The sequence below is a fragment of the Cebus imitator genome, unplaced genomic scaffold, assembly GCF_001604975.1.
Source record: "Cebus imitator isolate Cc_AM_T3 unplaced genomic scaffold, Cebus_imitator-1.0 Scaffold37, whole genome shotgun sequence".
Taxonomy (NCBI): domain Eukaryota; kingdom Metazoa; phylum Chordata; class Mammalia; order Primates; family Cebidae; genus Cebus; species Cebus imitator.
The window spans coordinates 6,478,259-6,498,565 of record NW_016107352.1 but is presented as its reverse complement, the minus strand read 5'-3'; the positions used below and the strand labels follow the sequence as shown (position 1 = coordinate 6,498,565).

Here is a 20,307-nt window from a genome sequence, read left to right as displayed (position 1 = left end):
CCTCCAGCACTGGGGATTACAATTGAACATGAGATTGACAAATATCCAAACTATGTCACTAATTCTTTTCCTGTCTTTTGATATTTTTTTTATTTTCAAATTTAGTTAAAAATCTGTAAGTACTATTTTCTATTCTGTGTTTCAAATTCTTCACATCCTCCTCCCTACTTCCACCTCTGTCTCTTCTGGGTTAATATTTCAAACTTATTTTTCAATTCAGCTATTCTTTCAATTGTCTATAATCTGCTTTTAAACTTCTTGTCTTTTTATAATCTCCAATTATTTAGAAAATTTAATAATTTTTAAATATGTCTATTCTTTTTGGCATGGAATGGCTTTTTTTGGTTCATATGCAAAATCATGAAAAGTTGAAATGTTACTCAGGAATTCAAGGAAGATCTGAATGAATAGAAAGATAGACCTCATTCTGTAACAAAAAATTCCATATCATAAAGACATAAATTGTTCTTAATCTATAAACTTAATGAGATTCCCAATAGGATTCTCAGAATTGACAGAGTATTAAATCAGCTTATTATAAAGATTATATGGAAAATAAAGTCAAAGTCATGAATAACAGAAATGTGGGAGGAAAATCTGAATAATCAGGGGAGACTAGCTCTGTTAGATTTAAATCTCCTATAGCTTTAGTTATTCAACCAGTATCACATGACTATGAATATATACAGATTATTATCTGAAAAAAATGTCCAAATGGATCAAAGGTTTAAAAGATAAAATCTCAACAAAATAGAAGAAATGGTGACAGAATAATTTTATATTCTCCAGATACATTTCAAGTAGTATGAACAGATACTTTGAAAAAAAAAGTTGCCACACTTCAGTACCTAAAAATCTTTTCTCCTCACCCCAACTGCAAATATTCCACAAACCAAGATTTAAAAATTGATTTGTTTTTAAATTCAGTTTATATCACAGAATTATTTAATACATATTAGGAGCTCCTGAAATTCAATAATAAAATCTACAATCTACATTTTAAATTTTTCAAAATTTAATTTATATATAAGGAAAAATATAGATGTTCAACTTCATTTATAAAAGTACATGAAACTTATGAGTAAAATGTGGTTTACCCTTAGTATTGCAAATCTCCAAAAGGTTAGCTAATACACTAAGTACAAAATATGTCCAGGTATAGGCATACATTGTTGATAAAATGAGCACAACCCATAGGATGTGCAGGTGTTTTTTTTTCCCTAATAGCTATCAAATTTTTAAATGCATATTTTTATTTTTGACACAGGAGTCCTATGTGCAAGAATTTTCTTCCAGATAAATTCACATTTGTGTGAAATGATTGTATGCAAGGATATTCATTGCAGTGCCTTCAATACTAGCAAAATATTTTTAAAAACCCAGCTAGAAAGATGCTATGCCTAAAATCATATAATTATAGAATAGAATACAATTCAGCTGTTGAAGAGATACTGTCAGGTCTATGTGCAAAAACCTTTCAGATATAGTATATCTAAAAGGCAATGTAAATAAGAATGTACATATTGAATAACTGATTTTTAAAAAGTATATGCATTCATGCCTACAAAAAAAATATAGTCATAACACTAGTTGCATTCATAAATAAAAACTGGCTTAAGAACAGGGGTGGGAGGGAAAGTTACATTCTGCTGTTTGATCTTTTGTGTTTTATAACATGCAACACATACTAAGTTTTCAAACAACTGTCAGATCACATTTCTGGACATTAAGGTGTCATTTTTATCCCAACAGGCAAAGTACTTAGAGGCTGCCATTTAACATTGATCAGCATTCATACAATGAAATTATACCTGGTTTGACAATAAAATTCAAATATCCTAAACCCAAAGAATTTTATGCCAAATAATCCTTGGGAACCATGCAGAAAATGTGTTAAGTTTTCATGGAAATAGTATACCTTTAAAATACTAAAGGCAATATAGTCTTAGTCCTAAACTGGACTCAAGATTTCCGTTTCTATGTAATTGGTGTATACTTAACATTCAATGTGTGCAGCAGAATGAAAGCCACCTGCTGTGCACTTCTTTTTGTTTGCTATCTCACAAATTTTCCTGTTTTATTTTCTTAAATGTTTAAACAAATCTTCTCTAAAAAATCTAGTTTATTATTTTAGCCCATGTGCTCTGAGTCAATCCAATTCTAGCTACCCCAAGCATGTGAATTTACCTAAGTGGGTAAACCAAGAATCCACCAATGAATCTATTATCAGTTTACAAATGGAGAGAATGGAGAGCCTGACTGCCAACAAGTCAGCTCCAGGGATTTTGTTGAAGTAAGAGTCATTCTTTGGCTGTGTGTGTTACTAAGCTAGTAGAATATATACCTAGACCTGTTGGTGTTAAACTTAGTCACTCCATTCTGTTGAGAGTAAAGACAAACTGAAGGAAACAAAGACAGATCGTGGAGAAAACTGATTCCTGAATTCTGTGTTTAAACACCTACATCTAGCTATGCTTGAAGCCAGAATGCCCCTGGAGCTGTTCAGGCAGCCATGCCAATGAATTTCTTTGTTAAAAATAACTGTTGGGTTTTTTTTTTAACTTAAAAACAAAAATTTGACTAACACAGAACAGCATTTTTATTACTTTTTACAAGTATAATTTTCATAAGCATTGTTTATATAAAAAAGATACTATTTATAATTGTTCAATGTTTATCAGTCCTGTTACGTTATAAACTCCATGCAGGCATGGATAATGTCTGCCTTGTTTACTGATCTCTGGTTTCCAGCAGAAGGTCTGGTTCACAGCAGGAACCCAAAATAACTCAAAGTTTAAATCCATTTCTAATAAATATTAAAATGCTTAGAGAAGTACACAACAGTGTAACAGTGAGGGTAAATTGACTTATTTGTTTTTTAGTTATTATTTAGCTTAATATCCAATATAAAGACCAGCACTTGAATCAAGTGTCCAGCCATTGTTAGATTTTCTGTTCAAGCCAAATAGTTTGGGTTTCATTTTTAGTAAGGAGGAGTAAACCCAAGACTGACAGTTGCAAGTGAGCTTTTAATATTACTCTGGGAGATCATTGTTTGTAGCACTAATTTAAAAATAAATACTATACATGCTTTCACAATGTGTTTTGAAATTTCAGTAAAAATGTAATTCTGGTATTCTTAAATACTTAGAAACTGTATCTGCCATAATAGACTCATAAAATTGCATTTATCCCTTAACGTTTGTCTAAGCTCTCATCACATGAATAGCAATTTTTTGAGTTTTCAAATACCTATTAGTTTTCTTCAGTCACATACACATTTGGTTTAACTTTTTAAATTGTGGGTTGTATCAGTGAGGAAGTGTCAAGTTGTATGTACTAGTTTTCAGAGCTTCTTATAAATAAATTGGGCCTGAACTTAACACCTGTTGGGGTGGGGTACAGAAGCAGATGATTATTAAAGGTATTCAACATAGAAAGATTTCTATGCAATTTGCTGACTTTTATTTTCAAAATATAATTATAAATTCTCTATGGCTGACCTTTATATTTTTCAAATGAATTTGAATAATAGAACTCATTTCATCAGATTATTCAAGTTTTTTACCACCTGCTACAAAAAAACCATAGAACAAAAGCTCATTATCAAAATATAATTCCAGCATTAGTATCACTAGAATTTTAGAACTTTTATGATATACTGCTGTTAAAGTTGAATGCAGATTTTTTTTTATAAGTAGGCACAAATATATTACAATGAAACACCAGTCAACAGCAGGCTGAATCTCAAACATATCATAGTTATATCTGCAAAATTTAAAAAAGCAATAGCTGCATGTTCTCTGTATTTTACCAGTTTTCTTGGACTGTGTAACAAATTATCATATCTTCGATGGCTAAAACCAAAGAAATTAATTTTCTTACAGTTTTGGAGACTTGAAGTCTGAAATGCAAGTGTCGGTACAGCCAGGATCTTTGTAAAAACCCCAAGGGAGGATTCTTCTTTGCCTCTTCCTAGTGCTGCTTGCATTCCTTGGTATTGCTTGGCTGGCAGCTGCATCACTCCAATCTCTGCCTAGGTCTTCACATGACCTTCTTCCTTGGGTCTGTGTTCCAACTGTCCATTTCTAATAAGAACGCTAGTGATACTGCATTATGGGCCCATTCTAATCCAGTATGACCTCAACTTAACATGATTGCTTATGCAAGACCCCATTCCCAAGTAAGGACACATTAATAGTTCTGAGAGGGCGTGAACTTCAGGGCCTACAGTTGAACCTGGTACACTACTTAATGATGCAAAACTTGTTTATATTTATGGTAGCCTAACTGTACAGTATTTATAAAGTCTGCATACTGACAATAACATATTTGGCCTTCTCATTCACTTAGTACTCACTGACTCACACAGAGAAACTTTTATTCTTGAAACTTCATATATGATAAGTACCCTATAGAAGACTTCCATTTTCTTTTATTCCATATTTTGATGGTACCCTTTCTATGTTTAATATGTTTACATATACAAATACCATGGTGTTACAATTGCCTACAGTATTCAGTATAGTAAAATGTTGTTCAAGTTTGTAGTCTGACAGCAATAGACTATGCCATATAGCCTAGATGTGTAGTAGGCTATTCCATCTAGGTTTGTGTAAGTATACTCTATGTTGTTTGCACCATAAGTTGCCCAAAGATGTATTTCTCAGAACGTATCTCCGTCATTAAGCAATATGTGTCTTCACCACATTTTATTTATCCATTAATCTGTTGATGAAGCCTTGCATTGTTTCTACCTTTTGGCTATTGGACACACTGGTGTATGAATAGCAGTTTGAATTCCAGTCTCCAATTCTTTTGGGTATACACATAGGAGTGAAATTGCTGGATATTATAGTAATTCTATATTTGATTTTTTGAGGAATCATTAAACTGTTTTCCACAATGGTTACATCATTTTATATTTCCACCAGCAATTTATGAAAGTTCCACTATCTCCACATCCCTGACTATACTTATTTTTCTGTTTCTTGTTGTTGTTGGTATAGGCATCCTCATAGGTGTGAAGCAGTATCTCATTGCAGTTTCAATTTGTATTTCCCTCATGACTAGTATCTTTTCTCGCACTTATTGTATTAAAGTCCCATGTCTATCTTTTAAATTGTTGTTGTAGACATTCTTTACATATTCTGAATATTAAATGTTTACAAGATACACGCCTCGCAAATACTTTCTTCCATTCAGGTTGTCTTTTTGCCTTGTTGATAATCCCCTTTAAAACACAAAAATGTTTAACTTTGAAGTTATTTATCTAATTTTTTCTATTGTTGCTTATGCTTCTGATGTCATATCTAAGAATCTATTGACAAAGGACATGAAGACTTAACCTTATGTTTTCCTAAGAGTTTTGTGGTTTTAGTTACTTATAAGTCATTAATCTATTTTTAATTAGTATTTGTACACAGTTTAAGGGATTCAACTAAATCTTTTTGTCCATAGAATTCCAGTTGTTTCAACACCATTTGATAAGAATATTCTTCTTCATTCAATGGATTGGCCACCTTAAAAGCAATTGGCCACACATGTGTAGGTTTATTTCTGGACTCTGAATTATATTTTGTTGGCCTACATATCTTTATATAGACATCTGCCTGTCCCACAGTGTTTTGTTTATTGTAGCTTTAAAGTAAATTTTGAAATAGGAAAATATGAGTATTCCAACTTTGTTATTTTTAATATTGTTTTTGTCATTTGGGGCCCCTTGTACTTCCATATGAATTTAAGAATTAGCATTTTCATTTACACACACAAAAAAAAGGCTATTGGAATTTTGGTAAGGATTGCATTGAAGATGTAGATCACTTTGAGTAGTATTGACAATTTAGACATGTTGGTTCTTCTTACTCTTAAACATGGAATGTCTTCTTATTTAAGCCTTCTTTCATTTATTTCGTCTATGTTTTGTGGTTCTCATTGACATGTGTTTTGCCTTCTTGGTTGAATTTGCTTTTAGGTATTCTTTTAGATGGAAAAGTAAATAAAATTTCTTAATTTCATTTTTCATTGTTCATTGTAGATACGTAAAAGAAAAACTGATTTTTGTGTGTTAATATCATACTATACTTTGCTAAATTTATTCATTAGCACTTAGCTTTCTATGGAGTTTTTGGGATTTCCTATGAACACATATCATCTGCAAATATATGTAGTTTTACTTTTTCCTCCCCAATTTTGGTACCTTTTATTTTCATTGCCTAATTTCTCTTGATTGAACTTCCAGAACAATGATGAATAGCAGTGGAGAAATTGGACATCTTTGTCTTTTTTCTAATCTTAGAGGGAAATCTGCCTTGTGCTATTTAGTGTAATGTCACCTATGGGTTTTTATAAACACTCTTTGTCATGTTTTCTTATAAGAGTTTCCTTGTATTCCTGATTTTGTTGAGTGTTTTCTAAAGAAGGGGTGTTGGCTTATCTTAAGTATCTTTTCTGCATAAATTGAGATTATGAACCTCTTTTTCCCTTTTATACTAGTAATTTGGTATATTACATTGCCTGATTTTCTTGGTATATTACATTGACTGATTCCTGGGATAAATCCTATTTCACCATGGTATATAACCTATTCAAACACTGTTGGATTCGGTTTCTAGTATTTTGTTGAGGATGTTTGCATCTATAGCCACAAGGAATATTTGTCTGTAATTTTCTTTTTATATTATGTCTTTAATTGGATTTAACATCAAGGTAATTCCTCATTACATGAATTAGGAGATGTTCCCTCTTCTAATTTTTGGAAAAGTTTTAAAAGTGATGCTAATTTTTAAAAATATTTGGTGGAATTCACTGGTGAAACTGGCCCAGAACATTTTCCTGTTACTTTTTTTATTACTAATTCAATTTCTATATTTGTTACGGTTCTGTAAGGATTTTCTATTTTTTCTTGAGTCAGTATAGGTAATTTGTGTGTTTCTACCAATTTGTTCACTTTAGTTCACATAATTTATTGGTATGCAATTGTTCATAGAATTCTCTTACCTATTTTGTTTTTGTAAGTCTGTAGTAATGTCCCCACTTTCATTCCCAATTTTGGTTAATTATGTACACAAACACTTTTGAAGAAAAATTCTCATTCTGTCCTATCTAGAAAATAGTTATGCAGTTTAAAAATGTATTTTATCATTCAACACAAACATCTAACATTTTTACCCTAATTTCAATGTCAGAAACCTATGCTAAGGAAATAATTGGAAACTTACATATTTATTGAAAAGATGCTTACTCCAGAATTCTTCAAAATATCAATCATTTACAATCCATCTAAATTAGCAGCCATAGGTCCTAAATAAGACTATCATATCTTCATACAATGAAATATAAGATAAAAATCTAGTGTCATATTTAATGTTTACTGAAATGGAAATGCTCAAAATATAAATTTTTTAACAATTTAAAATATCTAAAGTATGAAGCTATTCCTAAATTATGAAACATGCTACAGGACTTGGATTCTTCTTATTCTCCTTGATTTTAGCATCATAGAATTCTGGAGTATGGATGAGCTTAATGTCTGACTTTAAATACACTAGCTCAGGGAAAATCACTGAGTAAACTGATAAATATTGCATTATTATAGGCTTGGATTTGGATGCCAGTCATGGTGTTATAAATTGGCTAACCTATTTCAGCTTGTGTTTGCTGAATTTGTATATCAGGCTGTAGGGACACAGTATTTTCCCAAGTTTTCATAATTGTGTTCCTGTAAATTTGGCCAGCTGTACTCCTTCAAGAACAGTCTAAATTGAAATTAATTGTGCATTTATTAGTAATAAGTGTGACTTTGTTTTTTGCTGTTTAAGTGATTTAATACACTTAATTGTTGGCATTTTCAGAATTTACTGTGCCCTGAGGCCTAACAGAATCTAGCAAGATTATGATAAATAGAAACATAAAATTATCTAATTATGGTACATTTTTAAAAAACACAAAATTATGTTCTGTCTAGATTGCATCAATGCCAGTGAAGCTTGAAATGACTGATCAGTGCCACTTTTGCCTCAGGCCCCACAAAGCCACATGGCAGTCGGGTTATATCTTTCGCCATGAGGAGAGAGAGAAGAATGATACTTAATCTGACCACCCCTGCTCTGCTGAAGCAGCCCCAACCCCATTCATTCCCAGGGACCCTCCCTACATAAACAGATGTTTAAAAAAGTGAACTTCCTCCCAAATACATAAAACCTAGAGCATGTCTTTGCAGAAATAATTTGGTTTTATTCTGCTAACGAAGTTATTTTAAGCTTTTTAAAAATGAGTCCCACAAAAATACTAGTAAAAGTACTACTAGTATTACTATGAATACTGCTGTTAATAGAATAACAAGGCAAACATTTAAGGACTAAATTATTTGTCTGCCAGATACTGCCACTATCAAGCAACAAAACTGCCTTCTGGTTTTCGATTTTAGATCAAAACTGATCAAAGAATGAGCTACAGACAACCCCTTTTTTTAGGAAACATCCAGCACTCATACCTACACAATGGTTCTTATGAACTCCTTGATAGAAATCCTGCCTTATGTTGAAGACACACTGCCTTAATGTAAGGTCATGCCTTACTAACATACTCAAGTCAAAGGCCAAGGTAGAATGGTTATAACTTTATTGAATTTTCCCAAAAAAATGCAGGTTCAATATTGCATAACAATGGGTTCAAGCATGGGGAGGGATAACTGAAAGGCGACCACAGGTGACAGTGAAAACAGGCACTATTAGCATTAGAACTTCGAAAACATTTTCATTTCCCTTAATAGAAATTTCTCATTCAAAGAACGAGCTCTTTAAGTCCAGACAATGGGAATTCAAATACATTCTAAGACATTGGGAGAACTGTGTTCATGCCCTGGCTATAACATTAGGCCATTTACTTACTTTGATATTTGTTTGCTATACTCGCTGCATAGAAATTTACAGGGTTCACATGAGAAATCCCAATGTAAAGTATAAAGACCAAAACATCTTCCCTCTTGGTGTTTCTGAAAAGTCAGCTCACCATGAGGGTGATTGTCTAGTGACTGTGGCCTTTCTAAGTGATATGTAGTAGCTGAGCAGTTGCTTAACCTATTGCTCTATAAATGGCTTCAAGTCTTCCAAACCTGAGCAGTATCTGTTCAGTAAATTCCTATCACTGTGGGCAAAGAATCAAGCTTCAGTGACAAACCTAAATGAGCCCCTATAATTTAAAGGAAAGGAAGCACTAATTTTTGAGACTCACATGATTGTCATTATGCCAAGCAATTCTCACCCTGAAAGGCCATTGTTTTTATACCCATTTTAAAGTTGAGGCGTTCAATCTCTCAAGAGTTAAATATGCCTAAGGTCACATTTTCTATGTACAGGACCCTAGATTCATACACAGCACTATATATACTATTGCTCATAACACAAATGTTCATTGCCAACCCCAAATGACATTACTGTAACAAAGATAATGGTTCTAAAATCAGTCAGCAAAAGAGCTGGTTTTTGAAATACTAGGAGGTATTTCACACTAGTATAAAGTCCATTTTACAGATGAGAAATCAAAAGCTAAAAATTAAGAAACTTAGTTGTGGTCACCCAGCCAGCACATAACCCAAATTCAGATCTGCTGACCATGCTGGTATGTGGTAGTGTGTTTCTGACTCATTTTTACAATTCTTCTATTATAGTAAATTTTCATTAAATGCTGATTCTTTTCATTCCTTTCTCATACGATGTCATTTTTTCCTTGATGAGAGTAAGAGTTGTCTTTCTGAAATGTCCAAATGATCATTCACAAAAGATGTTGACCCTTCTCTCTCAATAAAGATTTTGCTAGCGTAAGAATCGAGCAATATAATTTTGTTCAATATTTTGTTGTGTTTATATATAGCATCCACAATGATAAGGCTTTTTAAAAATACATAAGCATATTGACACCTAAAAATTTTGAATTAGAACCATTTTAATATTGATAACAAAAACATTTATTGGCAGCTTTGGGGTAGGTCAGACAGCCAAAGTGTGCCTTAAAAACCTATATATGTACTTAGTAGAAGAAAAAAGCTAATAGAGATAATTATTCTGTTAATTAGAATTAAGTTATTTGCTATCATCTATCTGCTTATGTTGTGTGCTGTGTATGCTTTCTCAAGTCTGGTTTTTGACTACAACCGTTATTGCTCATTTTATTTAAATTTGTTCAGTTTATTCAAATATTCTTAGATTGAGTGCATGTGCAGTTACTTTATGACTTAAAATGTTATAAAATGGTAAAGTAAGATAATCTGATCTTTATGTAAATCGGGCTTTATTGATGTTGGCAGAATAATTCTGAGATTTAAAAAAGCAAACTATAAAGGAAAAGAAAATTAAATACAAATCTGCTCTGCTGTCATTTATCAGTGGGTCACACCTCATTGGCAGTCTTTCTTGAAATTATACACCAGTTCCAAGTATGTGTTTGTTTCCTTTTCTTGCAAACATATTTCTACATGCCCTTTGCCACTCAAAGGAACACTATTTATAAACAAAACCTATGTGGAAATTGGAACTTACACTGGAAAATTTAATTAGAAATCTCACTTTAGACTGCATTTAGGTCATGATAAAATGTGTGGAATGGGGCTGTGGAAGGTAAGCACTTATCAGAATCTGAGGAGAAAATCCTAGTTTAACTATACAAACAGGATTGCTGGGCTACAGTGTTTAAACAAAATTGGTTGAAAGTCATGTATAGTTTCAATAATACCTAATTGATAAACATTTACCTACACAATGTGATACTTTGTAGTTGGAAGAGAGCAAGTCTTTACTGTCAAAGACGATCATTTGCAAAGATAAGGGCATATGTGTTCTGGGAAGAAAAACTGTAGATAGAACATGTTTGCCGCACAGGTTCAAAGCAAGGTGCCATGGCTTATTTGACTGCAAAGGTAGCTTTATTAACCTTTCTGACAGCCCCATTACACTGTGAGCAACTTGAGGAAAAAAGCTTCCATATTCATAGCTGTGAAGCTAGAATAGCGTGGTACATCATAGAAACCCAGTTAACATCTACAGAAAGGAAAGAATCAAGCAAACTAATCTGTGTAGGGTCTCTTACCTCTTGATAAAAAGCATACTTTTCTGCAAACAATTGATACCAAGGTTATTTGACGAGAGAATACATTGATCCAACTCTGGCTACAGTTTGGAGGAGTGTTGTAGAGACAGAAAAAGTAGTTTGAAACCCGTTCCAGCATTTTTTTTTAAAATAGGTTTCAAGACGATGGGAGGGGAGTAAAAATATACAAATTAAGGAAATATTACAAACATTAAAGGCTAAATTTTGCACTATGTATAGCTTTTTAGAGAATGAGGAGAAACACTAAAATGACAGACTCCCCAATATGCCCTATAAAATCTTTTTAAAGTGCAAAGTTTGTATTTCCAATTACCCGCACTTTGAAGGCTTCCAAGCTATTCACTCTCATCTTCCCAATACTAATTTATTTTTAGGCCTTTCTCCACTTTCCCATCCATACAGTCAATGTGTTCGGTTTCTTTTTATTGCCTTGTAACCAATACCAGTGCCTCCATAGTCTTCACAACTATGCCTCTCATTTGAGCTCATGTAAAAAACCCAGAAGGAAGGATGCAAAGGTCTTTTTTCATTAAATAGGGTAAAAATAGCTTGTAAAAGTGGTGTTTGGAAGTGGAAACTTTAGTTTTAAAAGCATAAAACAATTTGTGAGTGCATTTGTATGTGGTAGTGGGAGAGAAGGAAGAAGGGCTATACGAGCAAAATGAATTGAAAAAGATGAACAGATAATGCATTAATCTCCCAGGTCATATGGGTCACAAGCCAAGAAAAAAAAGAATTGCTGATCTTTTTAATTATTTGACTTAAAAAAGTTTGGGTTCTAAGATCTAGCAGGGGAATATCTCAAGATCATCTATAAAAGTGTAAAGCAAAGATATCTCTTGCTCTTAATAGAGACAGAAACAGATAAAAGAAAGTGTCTTACAGAAAAGATCTTGAATTCCAGAACTGAGGCTGGGCACAGTTGCTCACACCTGTAATCCCAGCACTTTGGGAGGCCAAGGTGGGCGGATCACGAGATCAAGAGAGCACGACCATCATGGCCAACATGGTGAAACCATATCTGTACTTAAAAATACAAAAATTAGCTGGGCATGGTGGTGCGGGGCTGTTGTCCCAGCTACTCCGGAAGCTGAGGCAGGAGAATCCCTCGAACCCAGGAGGCGCGGAGGTGGTAGTGAGCTGACATGGTGCCACTGCACTTTAGCCTGATAACAGTGAGACTTTGTCTCAAAAATATAAATTCTAGAGCTGATTTTTTTTTTTAATGACCCTAAAGGCCAAACTGTTTGGGATCAGCTATCTTAATTTCTGTTTATGACTCTATGAAATATGAGTCCCAAAATAAATATCGTGAAGAAAAAAAGGAAAAAGAAGACTGTTTATAAGAAAAAGAAAGTAGGGGGAGATAATGACAAAATTATATAATAATGAGAATATAATAAATGGTAAGTCACCATTGTCCTTGTCATCCCTATCCTTGTCAACACCAAGAGCTTTACTAATACTGCCAAAAACTAGTAGGAAATGTAAAGGAAATTATATTTGTAACCTCAGAAACATAAAACACCTAGGAAGAAATAAATCATGAAATATACAACAGTATGGGATGAATACTAGCAAACAATAAACAGGAGCAAAAAACAAAGCATAGCAAAGAGACCCATATAGATTATCCCAAGTTTAAAAATTAAATATTATAAAAATATTGATTATCTTCACATGAAGCTATAATTGAATCCACTGTACTCCAAATAAATACTGAATTTTCCTGGAGCATGAAAAAAAAGTTATTTTACAGTTCCTTTGACATATAGAGAACACAAAAACAGCAATAAAGAACAACAAAAGAATAAGAAGCATGGGAAAATTTGTTTTTCTTTACTGTAATTTATTTTTAAAAATAGGAATAGTTAAGGCATATGGTTTCACCATATGAATTAAGATGGAATCAGAAGCCAGCCTGTGCATGCATGTGTGCATGCATATATATCCTATATATCAAGACACACATCTTACATTTGAGCACAGTATGAATTTAGAATATGATTTAAGTGATGTTCCCAATAAGTACGAAGTTACTGAATAAATGGTGTTTAAACGATAAACTCGTTTGTTAAAAATCTAGCAAACTAACAAACTTTATATTCTGACCTCATTGTCATGGTATTAATTTACTAGGGTTACTTTGCCAGGGCAAAGTACCATAGTCTAGGTGGTTTAAACATGAGTAATGTGTTTTCTGATGATTCTGGAGACTAGCCATTCAAGATCAGAACGTCAGCAGGGTTGATTTCTTCTGAGTTCTCTTTCCTGGGCTCGTAGATGGCCAACTGTCTTCTCCTAATCTATTCTTGTAAGGACACTAGTCATGTTATATTAGGGCCTATCCTAATGACCTCATTTTACCTTTACTACCTCTTTAAAGGTCCTATCACCAAATGCGGTCATGTTCTAAGATAATGGATATTAGGACTTCAGCATATGAATGTTGGGAGCACATGATTTAGTGCATTATACTCATAAAATTCATTTCAAAATAATTACGAATTTTTAAAAACTAGAATGACTCCTTTGACCTCAATGCACAGGTTTCAGAGATTCTTTAAACTTCCTGAAGTTGTAGGAAAAATTGTCTAAATATGGAAATTTGTGCATATCTTTTACTGAAAGACTTTGCCTTTCAAAATCTTTGTGAAAGAATCTATAATTTTTTTAAGTTTAGAACAGTAAGCTAGAGGAACACGTAAATGATATTTATATAATATTTAAACAGGTAAAGACTCTCTAAGCATAACAGCAAAAGCATACACCCTAAAGGAAAATATAGATGTGGTTCACTACATAAATATTAAACAATTTTTAAGGAGAAAGAAACTTAAAAGTAAAAGCCTGGGGGAAATAATTACTGCATAGATAGGAAGGAAGCATAAAATGGAGTTAAGTACATGGGTTTAAAATAAGATACATAGCTTTAATATTAGCCTATCTGCTACTAGCCATGTGACTTGCAACAGACTAACTTTTCCTCACTCTTAAATTTCTTCAACTTAAAATGGAAATTGCAATACTATCAAATAGGAATATCAAGAAGGTTATATTGGCTTATACTTGTAAAATGTACAATGACTAGCACATAGAATTACATCAGTAAATATTTAAAAGGCAAGAGTTTACTATACATATTAATATAATTTTATGGTGTTCTAAGTAATGTTCAAAAATGTTTCAATAGAAAAATTGGCATTGGACATGAACAGAGAAATCCAGTAAAATAATGAAGATGATCAAAACCATCAAAAGCAATATACAATCTTACACTTAGAATAGTAAATAGGTCAGTCTGGGAGGTTTAGAAATTAATTCACATTGAACCTAGTTTATGCATTATTGTGTAATGCCTAGCATATAAGTACTGAATAAATTTAAAAAGTTTCTACCTTAATACAATAAACACAATACTTCCTACTTTAGCATAAAAATAACATTAAAACATCTGTAAAATTAAAAACAAAACATATATAAACTTTAAAGAAAATAAATGCATGAAGCAAATGACAAAGAATTTAAAAGGAACTCTAACAAGCATAAATCAATTCTAAATTAACATATGTATATACATATTTACCTATATAAATTTGTGTGTGTGTATTTTAACAAACTCAAAAATGTCAATTTACTAAAACATACCACAAAGAGGGAGAGGGGAAGGATGGTGGTAGGGAAAGGAACAATTGGCTGGAGTCATTTATGCATAGAATTAAAATGCCTTAGTTTCATTGTTTAGAGTTTCATGTGTTTGAAAGTCCCCCTCCTGGGGAAGGTGAAGAATCTCACCTTTCTCTTCCCTCATCTCTTTTCGCGACTCATTCTTTAAGCTCATATTGTCACTACAGATGTGGCAGCTGTATAATTAAAATAAGGTCAACCGTGTCACTTGCAAATGGTCCAGGCAGTCCACTTTCCCAGGCACCTCCACCACTATGACAAACTCCTCCTTTGTGTGTTCAAAAACTGTCTTGTCTTAGTTTGGTATAAGAAGAAAATTGGTTGTCATATGTGAATGTACTTTAAAAGTACAAAATAATAGAATGTATTATCATTACTCACATCTATTTTGAAGAACTGATTTCAAAAAAAAAACTGACCATTGAGGTTTGAAACATTCTGTTCAATGACATGAACTCCTATAACTTGTTGCTGATGTTTGACCTCAACCTTTTTTGTTTGTTTGTTTCACTCGATGTATTATTGTCACTCCACTTAAACAATCATGGAGAATGCAGATGCCAGCTGTCTATCTGTTTGGGTTACAATAATAAAATGCTTTACTCTAGGTAATTTATAAACAATAGAAATGTATTGTTTAAAGTTAGAGGCTGAAAGTACAGCCTTAAGGCACCAGATAGATCATGTCTAGTGCACCTACTGTGTGTCCTCACATGTTAGAAGAGCAAAACGGTTCCCTCAAGCCTCTTTTACAAGATAACTAATTCTATTGATGAGGTCAGAGCCCTCTTGACCTTACTACTTCCTAAACATTCCGCTTCTTAATAATATCACACTGTGGAGCAAGTTTCAACATGTGAATTTTAAAGAGCAGGGTTTGAGGCCGCAGTGCCAGGCTTCCATAAAGATATTATCAGTTCCGAAACCTCTGAAATCCCAGCTGACAAAAAAAGGTAATGACATCATGAAACTCCTAATACTCCTATACTAGACTTGTTAATGCTGAGTATGAATTGATATCTTTTGTGTTCAGACGATTAGAAGAAAAAATAAACTCTCTTAGAATAGGGATACGAAATGGAAGAAAATGAAAGGGGGAAACAATATGCGAACCCACATCACAATAGCAAGAAAGTTATGATCTAAGGCTCTGATGCAGGAACACAGTAATTGAGAGTTGTCACTCACAGTTCATCAGAGTGAGAAGGCGTCGTATATTGCTGTTGCTTGAGCAGGCCATCTACCTCCAAAGGTAGCTCTCACTCCAAGTTATGCCACATTGCATGAGTATCTGTTTATTAATCAAAGAGTTTTACAAAATGGACCATCTCATCCAGGAATTTAAGGAGCAGATTTTTGTAATAAGGTTGGATCACTGTAAATACGGATGATATAAAGCTTCAACTAACAGAGCTCATTCTAAATTATTCATAAGGATCGTGCCTCCAGACTGCAGAAATATCCCATGTAAAATGAGCCTACATCAGCTCACACCTGTCTTATTTTTATTTCCCACTTTGGCTTGACACCTTATGTACACAAAAGAATCTGAGATGACTGTGATTTGGTTGCTCGGGAGTTGCTTATATTACATCATTGAAATGAGAACTACATTAACTAGCTCTGTGATGTGCCCTGCAAAAAGTGGAGGTGGCAGAATAGGTCCCCGAATGTATGTAACCCACATCTGGCTGTGACAAGGTACAAATTTCTTCTACACTCTGAGTTGCATTACCTCAAGTGTTAATTTTCATGAGCTGAGAACTTTTTTTAACCCACCAAATTAACTTTCTCAAACACTAAAGTGTGGTTGATAATATAAAAATCTCCTAATTATTTTTTAAGGTTTAATTTTGCCCTATTTACAGGCCATTTAGATAAAGCAAATTAAAGAGTCCATTTTTATTCTGCTAAACTATACAATAGAATGTAAATGAGAAATATTTTAGCTAAGTAGACAATTATATATATAAATTATATATTTGTGACTATACATGTGTAAATACTTATATACCATATTGCTACTTTGCAAAATATATCTGAATTTATTCTTGGGTAGGCTCAAGAAGACATTTTGCTTTTAATTTCTCTACCAAGTACCAAATTGTGTAGCTCCAGAATGTTGCTTACCATTACTGGTTTGGCCTTAGGGACAGTTACTTTATTACCTTTCTGAACCGTACTTCAAAAGAATTAATTAATTGATGCTCTTAGCCTCATTCTGACAAAAACATATGATACTCAAATGTTAAACATGGAACCTCAGATGAAACTGTCAGGAAAAAGCTGAAAGTGGTTATTAATATGGCTTTTGATAAATATCTGCTCAGCTTCACACTGTGCCTCGTCTGTTTTCATCTTGGGAAGTAGTTAATCTGATTGATGAAGATCGTGGTTCAGATTGTCTACCATGCTGAGTTTAATAACAGCACTTTTTTAAGAAAAATTTTCAACTGAAAATGTTTGTGCCTTCTCATTTGACTGTTTTTCAGGAGTACAAATTTTAAGTGTTGTCCCTATCATTCCCTACAATGGTAGAAGCTCCTTACTGTCCACATCTCATAAGCACACGAATTGAGACTGGTTTCCATGCCATCACTCTTTGTAAAGTGAGAGTTAATGGGGATGTTGTCAATGGCTAATGCTAACCCTCCAGGCACAAGCCCATCCAGACAAATCAGGCAGCCAGCACCAATGGGCTACAATACTTGGCTCATTATCATTACCTAGCGTCTCCCATGAGGCCTGACATTTTTTCATCATAATTCCATCAAATGGTTCCATGTCTGTATTAAGCACAGTCACAGCAATAACTGGCACAATAGGCCATGGCTGTGCTTCATGGTAGTCATGCTTTGTGGTGGAGCCACTTAAATGCCCTCCACTCACCTTAATTAATAAGCATCAATGTACAACACACTCTCCATTTCAATGAGAAGGAAATTTGGTACAAGAAGGCAGTTCAAAAATTAATCTGATTGGAAGTATTCAAAGTCATTTTTCTTTTTTGGATGTTAGAATTTTATTTCTAATTTTTTTGCTTTACATTCCAGGATACATATGCAGATGTGCAGAATGTGCACGTTTGTTACATAGGTATATGTGTGCCATGGTGTGTGACTACACCTATCAACCTGTCACTTAGATTTTACACCTCGCATGCATTAGTTATTTGTCCTACAAATATCAGTTATCAACTATCGGTCAATGTCATAGTAATTGGCCAGTGTGGCAAGTCAAGAAAAGAATGGAAACATTTCGTGTGTGTGTGGTCAATATGTTTAGATGACATCATTATGACCCAATTATGAATCAGTGTTTAAATGAGAGAGAAAATGTCATGCTAAAATCCTTGCTCTTCTGGTAAATGGCCTACAATCACGCAGGCAATTAGGTTCCTCTATGACTTCAACATTATAAATCCAGGGGAAAAGTTAACATTTGTCATTTTATTTGTAGATGCAGACTTCAGTACCTTATGCACCATGTAGAGATGTAACTTGGACTTTCGAGCTCTGGTCGCTGTGTATACTCATTCAATGGTACCTTTTCTGTATCAGTTACTAATGAGTTATAAAAGACTTATTTCATTGTTTTCAGTTATTTTCTGAATATCTAAGTGCCCTATATGTGTGTGTTTGAGTGTGTGAACATATATGTACGAATTTATAAAGTCTCTTAAACAGTGTGCAGCTTAAAGGCTTCAGGAGTATTTTAACTAACATTTAGTGAATAGGGCCCATATACATTGAATTGAAATGAACCTCATTTAGTTTTAATTGAAACTAATCTCCTGTCAGTTTTAGCGCGGAAATTAGAAGCTTGAAAGCATGGGATGCTTTACCAAGGAAGAATGGTTAAAGGGGATGACTTCATTACAGTGTGACTGCACAGAAAATTTACAAAACAAATGTGACTTTTTGTGCTCACAGTTGAATGACATTTCGTTATTTAAGAATATCTAAAGATACGCCTTTGATTTTGCAAGGGATAAAGATCAGAGAAGCTTGATCTTGATACTGCTAAATCTATGTTAGCTCTTCTGCTTGGGAGGTCATGGCCACTGTTTTCAGTATTTTACCAGTACCTGGAGCAAAGTATCGTGTTATGGACAGAGATCAGTGGTACAACGTGTTAGAATTCAGCAGAACATAGTCCATGCCGATCTTAGTAACTATGATGAAGGTGGTGCTTGGCCTGTTCTTGATGAATTTGTTGAGTGGCAAAAAGTCTGTCAAACATCATAGCAAGAACTATTGTAAAGAAAATGCAAATCTTTGGCTTTCCATGTGTATACAAGCTAATGTGATGAGGAGGAGAAAAATCTAATGGGTGCATTTCCATTCATATGAAAGACTTCTCATAGTACATTTTCCTTTTTTTAAAGGAGTGATGGGCATTGAGCCACACCTCTTCTTAGACTGAATATTGAAATGTTTTAATGAGTCAGTCACTGATACAACTTGCCACTTGTTTCATATCCTGTAAGGCAAATCTGGTAAATCTAGCACACTTTCTGCATGAGAATCCTAGAAAATAGTTTCCCCCTTTTAAAATTCTTTCTACCTTCACAAGTTATTCTGGGTCATCTATGGGGGAAAGGCTTTGTTTATATACCTGCCTCCATAGTAAAATAACATGTAACTTCAAGTTGATATATTCATTAGCATGTATTCAGGTATGGCTGCCATTCAGAAAAAAATAAAGCCATTACTATGAAATCAAACAGTCCTTTGATAATTTTACTAATGACAAATAGCATATCACCCTGTTTTACAGAAGCAGTAAGACTGTCAGAATCTCAGGACCAAGAAACTGTTTTTTGTCTAAAAAGTCATACAGCACTAGGAAAGTAAATTTACCTAGTTAATGCCTATAAAAAGAAGCTAGATATTATCTTTGGTCTCTTCAAGTTTCAGCCTTCTATGATTATAAAACATGTATTCAAAAATAACTTTTACCTTCTATTTGGTGATAAAGTTTTGCATAAAAATTAAAGATAACATTACCAGAGAGAGGACCCTGGTGATTAATAATGTATTATGATACTTCAGAGAAACAAGAACCAATAGGATACATTATAAAATGGCTCACATGATTATGGAGCTTGAGGAATCACATAATTTGCCATCTGCAAACTGGAGACCTAGGTAAGCCAGTTGGTATAATTCTACTTTAAGTCTTGAAGGTCTGAGAACTAGGGAATCTGTTATAAATTCCAGTCCAAGGGCAGGAGAAGACTGAAGTTCCAGCTCAGGGCTGGAAGCAAATTGGGCGAAGTTTCTGTTCATCCTCCTCCTTGTTCTATTCAGGCTTTCAATGGATTGGATGATTCCCACTGATTCAAATGCTAATTTCATTCAGAATATTTTCATAGACATGCCCAGAAATAATGTGTAATTGAAGCATCCTATGGCACTGTCAAATTGACACATAAAATTATCCATCACACCCGATCTGTATTTTAAAGAAGAGGAAATGTGCTGATAAGGGAATGAGGAGGCAGATGTTGAA

The 20,307-nt window shown here is 33.6% G+C and overlaps 1 pseudogene; it reads left to right on the top strand.

The window, feature by feature from the left end:
* Window positions 1–18,608: 18,608 nt before the first annotated feature.
* Window positions 18,609–19,056, top strand: LOC108301822 (annotated as a pseudogene).
* The last annotated feature ends 1,251 nt before the right edge of the window (window positions 19,057–20,307 follow it).